Below are 13,923 nucleotides of genomic sequence, written 5' to 3' on the forward strand. Positions count from 1 at the left end.
TTCCCATACTTTAATCCACTTTCTGCCCTTAACTCACTATTCTCATTAGCTTTCTGTAATATTTCTTGACTACTCTTTCTACTGTCTTCTAAAACCTATTAGCCCATTCCAGCTGAGTAATGTCTACAGGCATTTCTGCAATTACTTCCTACTGCTCCTGTAGGCATCAAATAGTGCCTGTTCATATTTGCATTAATAAATCCAAAACCATGCCACACACAAGGTATCAGAATATTTTAACTTGAAGCATATATAATGGCAAACACAATTGTATTGATATATTACCTCTGTTAATAAGTATTTGTTAGAACTGTAAGGTGATAAATTCATTTTTAAAGGCTGAAGCCACACCCACTGGGAGTTAAAGGTATACATACACTCAAAAGAGCTCTGCTGGAGAGAATGAGTTAAGCAAATCGCCTCAGAAAAGCATTCTATTGTAATTGCCTTGCCTTCATGCAACTACGGTATGAGAAAACTGTTTTTTTTGTAACCACTTATCCCAAAAACTATATTTATCTTAATGACATATTATTTCTTTTTTATACAACTTGAAAGAGCTTTGCTATATTCCTGATTATTGACACTGTATAACATTGTATTGCTACGTAATGCCTTGTAATAATCCTGTAACATTGCTGTTTAATGCTAATTTATAATGAAAATTGTATAATATGTTGGAGCTTTTCTCCTCGGGCCTTCTCTGAAAAAGTGCTCTTCAGTTCAATTGGACAAACCCGGTCAACAAATGTAAAATAAATAAATAAATAAAATCTGGAAGTCAAGGCCCACTCGATCAACCTTTAGGCACAGCATCAACCTGGTCTGTGATATCATTACATCTTCTTGATGTGACAGATACATGGTGCAGACACTCTCCCATCTGTGGAATACACTACCTGTCCTCATCAAATCAAGTTTCTCAATACCCCTAGTGAAATGCTCCCTGTATAAGTGCATGGGAAACAGAAAATTCATTCCTGTGATTCCACCCATGTCCCTGCTGGACAGGGGCTCTGAGTGCTGATATGTCTTAACATGAGATATACTATCATCTGCAAGGGTTATAAGGGCTTCAGGGCCAATAGCCTACTAACCTCTTATCAACCTATCAACCTATACACAACTGTCTGTCAGTGGTTTACCACATTACTCTGCACTGCCCTGCCACTGACATACCTGGAAATCACAGTGCTATGTGGAATATACCACACATATAATGGATATCTCTGCTCAGTAGAATGCACTCTGTACCCACACCCATACCTGACAAATGTCTGTCATTATTTTCTAACTTCACTCTTTAATTATTTGCCACTAACTTGCCAAAAAAAAAACACAAGTTTATGACAAATGGACAAAAACTAGACAAACATCTGGACAATCTGCAAAAAAACTGTAAGGTAGAGAGGTATGCCCACAGCAGGATATGACTTTTCAGGTAAGAAGAATCCCCAGCCAGTATATCACCAAGGTGCTGGACTGTTTACACATCTTCATCAGTCAATCAGCTGTAGCCACACATCTCATCTTGCCAGACTGGCTCATAATATTGATTTGTGCATCATACATCTTGTATTTCTCTGGTAAATAACTGTGATGATCTAAGGATTTCTGTCATTAGGTAATGACATGATACATTTCAGTGTCAGATGGCATATATGTCAGGAAATATCTGCTAAAACAAACCATGAAACTCTAGCAACTTCCTACATTAATAAGAGCAATAATTACAGTATCTCCCAATGTCTGAGCCATTGTCCCCCAATTTTTGCAGGCTATCTCCAGATATCTGGCACTAACAGGTTGAGAGGTAAGGCTGTAGCACACAAAACCCCAGACTGGGGTACAAGTATCTGTGAAATGGAGTCCCACTCTTACTATAGAAGGTCATACTGGGCATGCTTCTACACTAAGAGAATTACAGCCCATGTCAGAACCCACATTGGACTATATAACTGTCTTTGCATACAGACAGCTATGAACACGTTAACTGTCTCTACACACACCCATCAGACAGGATTACTCTCAGCTAGCTGTAGGTGTCCCAGATGCATCATATCTGCATATGTTGTGTATGATACACAAACATATATATATATATATATATATATATATATATATATATATATATATAAACAACATACAACAATATGTCCAGCATACACACACATAGACATGGGGAAGAGAGAGACAATCAGTGATAAAGAGAGAAAGACACAGGGAGACAGACACAGAGAGTGAGTCATACACAGGGATCCCCTGAATGGCATAGAGTGATGTCCTGCTGTGCACAGTGGCATACCGGTTCTAACCAGTCACACATGCCAGCACGAAGGTGAGCTAAATTGTGTAATACTACTGAGGTAGGGGTTGTAATATCAAATCACCTGACTTTGTGTGTGTGTGTGTGTGTGTGTGTGTGTGTGTGTGTGTGTGTGTGTGTGTGTGTGTTTGTGTGTGTCTGAAGGTTTAAGTATTAAGATGCCTTTTTCACTCAGTAGACTTCCCATTGCCCTACTTTACAAGATTTGCTAATGTCATTCACCTTAGAAGTACCTTTGGACATGTGTCAGCACTATAGGCTCTGTGGTACATGAGATAACTGTGTAACACTATAGTACAAATAATTAGATATGTAGATGTTCTAATCTCAGTCCTGGCAAATGTAAGTGTATCTTTGTGTATTTGTTTGTAGGTGAAAGAGTTTTAGGTCACTCCCATCCAGTACAATTCCCAGTGCCCTACTTTAGCAGTCTTGCTGATGTCATTCACCTTAGAAGTATCTTTGGACAGATGTCAGCCCTATAAGCTCTATGGGGCATGCAGTAACTATGTAACAGTATGGTATAAATAACTAGATAGGCAGGGGTTCTATTCTCAGTTCCGGCAAATGTGTGTGTAAAAGTGTTTGTAAGTGTGAATGTTTGTAAGATAAAGTATTTTGAGGACTTCCCACCCACAACAGTTCCCAGTGCTCCACTTTAGCAGTCCTGCTGATGTCATTCCCCTTAGAAGTACCTTTGGGTAGCCCTCAGCTCTAAAAGCTTCATGGCATGTACAATAACTATGTAACAGTATAATACAAATAACTAGATACGCAGGGGTTCTATTCTCAGTTCTTGCAAACGTGTGGGTTTGTAAGTGTTTATGTTTGTTGGATAAAGTATTTTGAGAACTTTCCCATCCACAACACTTCCCAGTTCTCCACTTTAACAGTCCTGTTGATGTCATTCCCCTTAGAAGTACATTTCGACAGCCCTCAGCCCTAAAAGCTTTGTGGTGCATACATTAACCACATAACAGTGGGATGGCAGGGGTTCTATTCTCAGTTCTGGCAAATGTGTGTGTAAAAGTGTTTTTAAGTGTGTATGTTTGTAGGACAAAGTATTTTGAGGACTGTCACACCCAGACCACTTCCCAGTGCTCCACTTTAGCAGTCCTGTTGATGCCATTCCCCTTAGAAGTACCTTTGGACAGTTCTCAGTCCTATAAGCTTCATGGTGCATGCAATAACTACATATCAGTATATTACAAATAACTAGATAGGCAGGGATTCTATTCTCATTTCTGGCAAATGTATATGTGTGTATGCTTGTAGGGTACAGTATTTTGATGCCTTTCCCACCCAGAATATTTCCCATTGCCATAACTTACAAGGGCTGTTGATGCAATTCACCTTAGAAGTACCTTGGGATACTGTTAAATCATATAAGCTCCATGGTCCATGTCATAACTGCATAGCACTGTAGTACACATAACTAGATAGGTTGGGGTTCTAAACTCCATACTGGCAACTGTGATACTGGGTGTGTGTGAGAATAATATCCTCTGTTAATGTGTGTGTTTTGGTAAGAATCATATCTTCTGGGTGTGTGGATTATACCATTTTGAGGCATGTACCACCCAGTACACTTCCCATTGTCCTACTTTACAAGGCCTGCTGATGTCATTCACCTTAAAAGTACCTGTATACACTCTTCAGCCCTCTAAGCTCTGTAGCATGTGCAATAACTGCATGATGCTATAGTACATATAATTAGATTGATAGGGGTTCTAATCTCAATACGGACAACTGTAATAGTGGGTGTGAAGCATATCCCCTGTGGCTGTTGTGTGTGTAGGTTATACCATTTTAAGGCCTGTTGACCCCCTCCCCATGGCATTACTTTAAAGCGCCTGTTAATGGCACCTGCCTCACTTACACCATGTTAAACTATATAGCCCATACCAGTCATCTGTAGAGATGTATATGGAATATCCAGATGTTTGCAACCTATATGTTGTTTATGTCTCCTAACAATGGGGATGTATGTGATATCATTGCCAAATATGTTACAGTTACAGTAGTGACAGACATATCAGCATCAGACATCGTACTTGACTGAAACATCATGCTGATACAAAGTCTGTTGCTCTATCACTTGTCCAGGTTTGTTTGAGCAATAGATGAGACCAGTCACTATTTCTGGTGGTTTATCCCACCATCCATGAAGGCATTCCCAAGATTACGTATTATAAGAGGTAATGGGTTATGTCCCAGGCATATAATCTATGTGGAGCATGTAATGTGTACGTAGCACTATAGTGCGTACAAGTGGATACGTAAGTTACTAATCTGTCTATTGGAACCTGTGTTTGTGTTTCTGTATGCACATCCCCTGTGTCTGTCTTTACTGTGTGTATGTGATGGTGATACCATTTTGTGTGCCTCTTCCACCCTGTGAACTCCCCCATTGCCAACCTAGTTTCAGATGTCAACCACCTTACAAGCACAGTTACACAGTTTCTAACAGAAAGGCACTGTGGTGCATGCAACGGTCATATCACTGTGTATTGTACATAAATAGATAGGTAGGTAATCTAAAATGAGAAGTCTCAACTATATGTGCATGTGTGTTTCAATGCTTGTCCCCATGCAGCAGTGTGTGTGTGTGTGTGTGTGTGTGTGTGTGTGTGTGTGTGTGTGTGTGTGTGTGTGTGTGTGTGTGTGTGTGTGATGGCTCTACCATGTTAAGGGCCTCTGAACCCACCACTGGCAAGCCTAACAGACCCTGCAATTGTCACCCACTTGAATAGTAGTGGCAGACACTGCAACACTTAATACATCTGTGGTATTTGTGTTATGTATCTAGCACTATTGTTTGTAAGACTGGGCTGGTAGGGGCTGTGGTTAGCCCTTCAACACCTGCCCCATGTATAGGACTATGGCTCTGTGTGCACTACCAGCACGAGAGGCCATCCTTGCATATCAGATAGCAGACACACATGCTGGTGATTGTCAGGTTTGACTAACACAGGGTGACCTGTGTCAGGAATACATACCCCAAACCTGTCATAAACACTACCATGCATACCCTCATCAACTGCATCAAGGTTGAGTGGATGGTAAAGAAATGGCAGTGGCAGCAGGTGCTGATAGGTGAATTTGTTGAGGTTAAAGTAATGGCTAAGCTTGTGAGGGACCTAGTGCTAGTACTCAAGTAACCTCCTCTGTGTGTATAAGCCTGTGGTACTACAGAACACCCAGGTGACATTTATGAAAGCTAGCTGGCTGTGTCAAGGGGTATGTATGTATGTATGTAAGGTTACGCTGCCCCCCCAATTCTCCCTCCCACACTGTTGTATCCATACACACCTGGTAAACATGTAGTTATGCAGCTGTACCTTGCCTATGGAAAGATCACCGTGTTTCAACTCCACCATACCCATCATTGCTAATGTCAGCAGGCCCACATCCTGCAAACACACAGACATCTGGAACACAGAATGTAGTATGTGAGACTACAGTCAGTCAGCAGTACTAACAGCAATTGTATCAACAAAAAACGCAATCTAAACAAACTCTCTTCAGCACTATTTATTGACCTGTCTAAAGCTTTTGACATGGTAAATCACCAAATTCTCATCAAAATACTGAAATCCCTGTCACTAGATTCATCCTCCATAAAGTGGTTCCAGTCCTACCTCGATAAAAGACAACAGGCCGTACTTTGGAACAAGTCTCTCTCTACTCACCTGCCCATCAACCTGGGTGTCCCTCAAGGGTCCATCCTTGGACCCCTACTTTTTTTCCATATACATTAATGACCTTCACCTTGCTATCCCCCAAGCTACATGCATACAACATATGGATGACTCTACACTGATATGCTCAGCCCCCCCTCCTCTTCTGAACTTCTCTCTCTTACACAACAAGTATTTAACAGAGTTAAGCAATGATTCACACATAGATGCCTTCTCCTAAACCCAAAAAGAATAAACTCCTTTTCTCTCCCATTAAGAAGTCCCCCCCATTGGATTTCTCAGTTAACTCTACCAATAAAACTATTATATCCCCTGAACCAACCACCAAACTATTAGGTGTCACCATTGACAATAATCTGAACTTCGATACCCATATTAACAATACTATAAAAACTGTCAACAAAAAGCTAGGCTCTCTCTATAGGATAAAATCCTTCCACCTACCTTCAGCTAGAACCACAATAGCACACACTCATCTAATCTCTTCTCTTCTTTATGCCTCATCTATTTTTACTAACCTATCTAAAAATAATCTTAGCAAATTAGAAATGTCTTACAATAACATTTCCAGATTTGCAACAGGCAACCCATTCAGAACCCATCACTGCTTTAATTTAAAGCAGCTGGGATGGCTTGAACTACAAAATCTGATTAAATTCCATCAACTAACTATAGCCCAAAACACTCTTTACAAACCTTCCAAAACTCCTATTCTTTCCACACTAATTACTCCCTATAAAAACCTGGAATCCTTAATGTCTTCTCAGAAACTTCTAGTACATACCACTAAGCCAAACAACAAGGCTGGTGACTCCCTTTTTTCTAATATTGTTGGAAAAGCCTGGAATATCGTCCCAAATGAACTCTCCACACTTCCCTCACTATCCTGTTTCAAAAACAAATTGAAAGTGTTCCTCAAAACTCACTGGTTATGCCCCTGCTCAAAACCTGACTAGTCTATATGTCTCTAAATACTTTGCTCTTCCTACCCCATCTACTCATTAACAGCAACTCCATCCTATTTAATCTATTATACTATATCTATAGAATACCTTGATTGTATTATCATCCTATGTTATGCCTGTATTCTGCACTGTAAATTTTACTGTAATAACCTCTAATAGCTACTGTTAATAGGATTTATTTGTCTCATGTTTCCTAGTTGTTATTGTGTTAATTCCATTATCCTGTCTTGGAGCTTATCTCCCCGGGCCTCTACTGAAAATGGACATGTATCCAGTTAGACTAGCCTGGTCAACAAATGTAAAATAAAATAAAAATAAAAAAATAAAATAATGCATCATGGCTAAAAAGGTACATACACTTCAATGTATACCCATAACTATTGCCAGGAGACAGCACCTTCTTATTACATTACTACACTGTACTATATTCACCCTGTGCATCAGACCCATATTAGCATGTCTCTGCATCGATGGTATAGATAACAGGGATGTGGCACAGGTATCATCACATGCACAGAATGTGGTGTGGGTTTGCCAGAGGCCTAGGGTGGACCATATGATTGACATTGTGTGTGTGTGTCTGTGTGTGTGTGTGTGTGTGTGTGTGTGTGTGTGTGTGTGTGTGTGTATGTATGCGTGTGTGTGTGTGTGTGTGTGTGTGTGTGTGTGTGTGTGTGTGTGTGTGTGTGTTTGTGTGTGTGTCTGGTGGTGACCTACCTGTGATAGAGATGCGTTAGTGTTTGTATGCACACAAATAAACCATGTGGTTGCCCTACACAGGGGTATGTTGGACAGCCGTGGACCATACATAGCAGGATGTACAGTTCACCCTCTCCTGCCAGGGACACTGGAACTGGTTCTGCCAGGAGTCTCACTGGCACCGCCAGTCCCAAGGCCAGATGCAGTACTACTCCCTGATGGTGACTGCTGTCTGCTGGATCCGTGACCCTGATGGGACCGGCCAGGACCAAATGTCCATGGCCTGCTCTGGTGTGGACAGTGCCCTCCCTTCGGTAGTGCTGCTGGTACTGCAACTACAGGAGACTGAATGTGCATGGCCATGTGGGCTCTCAGCTGATTTGTTGCTGTCCTATGTCCACGTGTCCAATGCTCTACTCTCACCACATGCTCAAGCACAGACATTGCATGGTTGAGCAATGAAAATGTCTCACCCCACCATCTATCCACATCATCGGCCAAATGACGTACGGTGTCACAGATGTCATGGAGGTTGTCACGCATGCCAGGAAGTGCTGCAGTCATGACCGTAACCATCTGTCTGGTGTTGCGGTCAGTACATGCCTGTGCCTCCATGATGGATTGAAACATGTGTCTGGTGACATCTGCTGTGACACTTTCAAAAGGGCCTTGATGGGCCACAGTCCTCCTTAAGCACCCCTCTCCATCTGCCTGTGTATGACCTCACCTGCTCTCTGGATATAGCTAGTGTCTACACTTACACTTGCCATAGTCACCACATTAGCCTTTTCCATGCCACCCCCTCCATCTGTCCATTATCTGTGGCTGCTGGGGACTGGGTATGTGTGGGCATATTGACTGTGTGACATTGTGTGTGAAAGTGGGATATCAACCAATGGCACAGATTCAGCCTCTGATAACCCCACCTGTGCCTCACTATGACCACCATCATCACCAGTGTCTGCTACGACACTGACATCAAGTTGTGAGAGAGAGAGACACCAACCCCCATGTTCACCTGTGAGGGGAAGACAACATATGTAAATTAATACCCTGAAGTATAATGTTTGCTGATACACACACACACACACACACACACACACACACACACACACACACACACACACACACACACACACGAGCATGTGTGCGCCCCACACAGACACATACAGGTAAGGTGACACAAAGGCACTATGCAGACCACACAGTCTCTGAATGATGACATGCATGACACACAATTATACCACAACATACACACTCTGGACAGGCCCTCAACAACATGCAGTGCAACTCTGTCCACTTAATGTTGCTACTAATATACTCCTCTGAGATATGTGAGGCATGGTAGTATGTGATGGACCTTCACCTAACACACACTGCACCCATGTACACAATATGGATGCATCCCTGTATAGCACAGTGGCAACACCTACAGAAACATACTTGCCAATATGTTACAGCTCCTGCGAATAGACCCCTGTGATGACCACATTGATGCACTGCAGTTAACCCCACCACAAGTGAACATGCACATATTGCAATATGGCTAAGAGTACAGTTGTGTGCATGAAAAAATGCATGCCCTTAATATGCTTAGGGTATTGGTGAGCCACAACAAGACATGTCAATACTCACCGGCTTCAAGCCACTGTTCCCCAGCCAGACCAGAGGGACCTATGTAGTTGTGGGCGAGAGGTACTGTCAGCACACTCACACATGGCATTGGTACAGGAAAAAGTTGACTTTATAAACATGTACAGTACAAGCTCTGATACTACACAATTTGCTGTCATTCACTATAGATGTGCACTTGTGTGTATTACAAAACCCCACCCACAAATGCAGTTTGACCTGACATATGCTTCTAGATACTCCAAGGATGCCAGTATGAATGATAATACAGAAGTGGTATCCACTGGGGCCTTATCTGGACACTCCTCACCTGTTGTCTGGGTGCCACCCACCTCCTCAACAGAGATGTAGATGATTTCTTGGGGTGCGGTGGCTGCCCTAAGGTTCATAGGTTCATAGGTAAGTATTAGGCTATTAGCCCTAGGGCCTATATAAGTCTAGCCAAAATGGTACCCTGGTTTCTGCCACACAAGAAAATTATTTTCGTGTGCCCCTGTTGAGCAGAGCCACAGAAGTGATCCCTGGGGTGAATTTCCTATTTCCCATCCAATCATCAAGATTTTTCTTGAAGAGTGCTAATGAGGAGCTCTGTTTGACATAGATAGGTAGTCTGTTCCAGAGTATAGGAAGTCACTCGGGCAGAATCTATCCCTCCAGCATGTTCTGTTTATTGTGGTGACAAGGTTTAGGTCCCTAAAGCATGTAGCTTGGAGGGATTGGGATTTCTTTAGGTGGAGCATGTCCAACAGCTCTGGGTTTGACACAGCTTTGTATGTTAGGCAGAGATCATCACTGAGTAGGCGATATGCGACGGAGTAAATACTGTGTTGTTTGAGACGGTCTGCGTAGGGCATCTGTTTGAGACCAGTATCCTCTTAGTGAGGTATTTCTGTGGCCTTTCCAGTTGTTGTAGATGTCTTGTGAGGTACCTACCAAAAGGGGCATTTTACTCTATAATGGGTCTAATGAGTGATGAGTAGAGGGGAACAATGACCTCTTTTTTTCTGGATGAGAAACCTTTTGTGAGCCACATAGGAGGATTTCCTGACAACTGTGGTGATGTGATTATCAAAGGAGAGACTACTGTCCACCTGTGTCCCAAGGTCTCTTATCACACTTTCAGTGTTAAGTAGACTACCACTTTTGTGGTAGTTCATGGGTACAGAGTTTTTACCAAAGGGGATGACAATACACTTTTTGGCATTGAGCTTCAGGCCATGGCTTTAACACCAGGCATCTGTCTCAATGAGGCCCTTTTGTAGTATGTCCACATCATTAGGAGTTTCGATTATTTGCAGTCATCTGCAAATTTTCTTAGCCAAAGACCTTCTGTGTTAGCCTGTACTTCAGAGAAGTAGATACCAAACAGGAGAGGACCCAGGACTGAACCCTGTGGTACTCCACTTGTCACTGGTCTGAAGTCAGATTTGGAGTCTACTACTTTCACAGTGTGGGTTCTGTCCATGAGCCAGTTGGCAACCCATCTTGTGACATAGGGAGTTATACCTAGTTTAGTGAGCTTATTTATAATTCCAGAGTGGGGGATGGTGTTGAAAGCCTTGGCGAGATCTATATAAGCTGTGTGAACCACCTTACCCTCATCTATGGCTTTGGTGACTGCTTCAAAGAAGTCAATCAGGTTTAGGAGACATGATCTGTTTTACAAACCCAAACTGGATAGGGTCCAGATTTTGGAGATTACCAATGTCTTTGTTTATGAGTTACATGATGATACATTCCATGGCCTTGCAGACCAGGCTCGTCAGGATAATGGAGCGGTAGTTCCTGGGGACCGTCATGGCTCCCCCTTTGTGGAGTGGAATAACCGTCGTGGTGCGCCATTCTGTGGGCACAAAGCCTGAGGTGAGGCTATGACTGAACATGGTACTTAGGTAGGGTGCCAGTTCATTCTGTAGTTCATGTAGAATGCAGCCTGGGATATTGTCAGGTCCCGTGGATGCTGTGTTCTTGGCTTTTGAGAGTGTGTTTTTTACCTGTGCAGTCGTGATTACAGGAACTTTGCATTCTTCTGGTATAGAGATGGGCCCTCTAGGGGGTGAGAGGGGGGTAAAGTTAGCACTGAACTTATCTGCCAGGATGTTGGCAATATCAGTTGGTTCTGTATATTTAGTGCCATTGTGCTGTAACTCAGAGCAGATCTGAGTGTTGCCATTGAGATTCTTGACATAGCTATAGAATGCTTTGTGGTTGTCTTTAGAGTCAGTGGCAATTTTGTTTTCGTAACTAGCTTTGGAGGATTTTATGAGGGATCTCAGCTTCTTCTGAGGTTGACCAGGGAATTCCTCCAGTCATGGGATTTTACTCTTTTTTTGCAACAGTTTCTTTCTTGTGTTGTAGAGTTTGTTTATGGCAGAGGACCACCAGCTTGGCTTCCTTTTTTTGGAGAATAGAATCTTGGTTCTATTAGGGATAGCATGATCCATGCACTGATGTAAGTGATTATAAAGTGCATTTGTGTAGGATTCAGCAGTCGTACCTCTATTGTCCGTCTGCATGGGTGTCATGAAGTTTGCCACTTCTGTCTTAAGAAGTGTGAAGTTGGCTTCGGAGAAGTTTTTTACAGTAGTTTCCCTAATTGAAGGTGGGGGCGGGATGTGACTGTCTATGATGATTAGCTTGTGGTCAGATCTGACCAATGAGGAATTGACTTCTGGTGTGCAACACCGGTTGCCCATGTTGGTAATGACCAGGTGTAGGATATTGCTGCCCCTGGTGGGGGTGTGAATAAGTTGATCCAAGGCGCTGGAATTTATGAATCCTAGAAAAATTTGAGCAAAAGAGTTGAAACATGAGTAGTTTTCCCAGTTAATGGTGGGGTAGTTGAAATCACCCATTATTAAGGTGTTGGGTTGTACCCTAATACTTTCCAATGTATCAAGAAATAAGGATTGGGAATCCTGGGGCATGGTGGGGGGTTTGTAGCAAGCTACAATTTGGATTGCGGTCTTGCCCAGAGTTTGTTGCACTTGGATAATCTTGGATGCATTATGTTGTGCAACTAGCCTGGAGGTGTAGATATCCTTAATGAATATGGACACGCCTCTACCTTTAGTGCTTCATTCCAGGTTAGGTGGCTGAAAGGTGTGGTATGAATTATAGCCTGGTAATGCAGGGGTGCTCTCTGAAGCTTTGAACCAGGTCTCTGTCACTGCACAGATGTCGATGTTCTCCATTTTAAGGAGTGCCTCGAGTGAGTGCATTTTGAGGTTTAGACTTCTAACATTGAGTAGCATTGCCCTCATATTTTGCTTGCTTGTACCTGTTACGGTGGTGAATTTGTCATTTGAACCTTGCCTAAAAAAGGCACTATGGGGGTGGCAAGAGCCTTAGCCAGTATCTGGAATCCCAAGGGTGACAGGTGCCGGCCATCTCTGGCAAAGCATCGTGGTCTGTCGATCATGTCGTCCCAGGCAGACAAATACTGGATCCCCTTAGAATGACATCAGAAGCTTAGCCAATTGTTGAAGTCAATCATTTTGTCCTTGTACTGTGGTATCATTCTGGATGATGGCAGGATGCTACTCAGAGGTTGGCAAGGAACTCCTCTGTAGGTGTCAGTGGGGCATAGCAGGCCCCCCACCTGTGGCTGTATGGTCCCTGGCCACAGCTACAGCCCTCTGACAGGCATGGTGATTAAGGTCAGTTGCCCTGTGTTTGAAATGCTCATAGGTATGCCCATCATGACCAGATTGTTGATGGTTTCCAGTAAGTCATTCCACAGGGCAGGACATTCCTGCTGCTGCTGTCTTCCCCTGATGAACAGCACTGTGTGGTGCAGTCTTAAGGCATCTACTATTGCTGCAGTCCCAGCTTCCAAAAAAGGGTGGTAATCACTGTTGCAGCATTGCACCTGAAAGACATGAACCAGGAAACGCATCACAGGACCTCATACATCGGGCACCATTATGTACAGATCCTGCACATCCACATCTGTTAGCACTTTCCACCACTAATACGCACATCACACCCCTGTCATCTATCAACACAGTATGTGTGTGGATAGTGTCACCATACTGGCATTACAGCATGCATTGCACTCCTGATCCTGATGTTTCATGTTCCTACCAATGAGGACCATAAATGTACATAATCCTCCATCATTCACACCAGATGGCACATGCAGCAGCTGGAGACATCACAAAAGTTCCCTACCAGGCCATAGCAGCCCATCAGACATCTACTGTACACCTATAGGCTATGAGGTCAACTCTGTAACTGGTGTCATACATATCCCTTAAGAATTACCTCACTCTTGCATGTCAAGGAATCACACACTCCACATTGCTAGGACTGCTGCATGAGTGTAGGTCATGCTCCACTCTGTTAACATACACACACACAGACGTGTGCACACACACACACACACACACACACACACACACACACACACACACACATACACACACACACACACACACACACACATTCCTGGTAAAGTCTGGCACAACTTTGCTACCTATGGGCTCTTCAGCCTAGACTGTAAGGTAGTTCTGACTGCCAAAATCCAGCTCTTTAACATCTACTGTAAGGCCCTCGACAAAGGGAATAAATCCTACTGTGTGATGAGCTTATTTGCAAA

The sequence above is a fragment of the Protopterus annectens genome, chromosome 7.part0 (assembly GCF_019279795.1).
Source record: "Protopterus annectens isolate FY-2018-M chromosome 7.part0, PAN1.0, whole genome shotgun sequence".
NCBI lineage: Eukaryota > Metazoa > Chordata > Ceratodontiformes > Protopteridae > Protopterus > Protopterus annectens.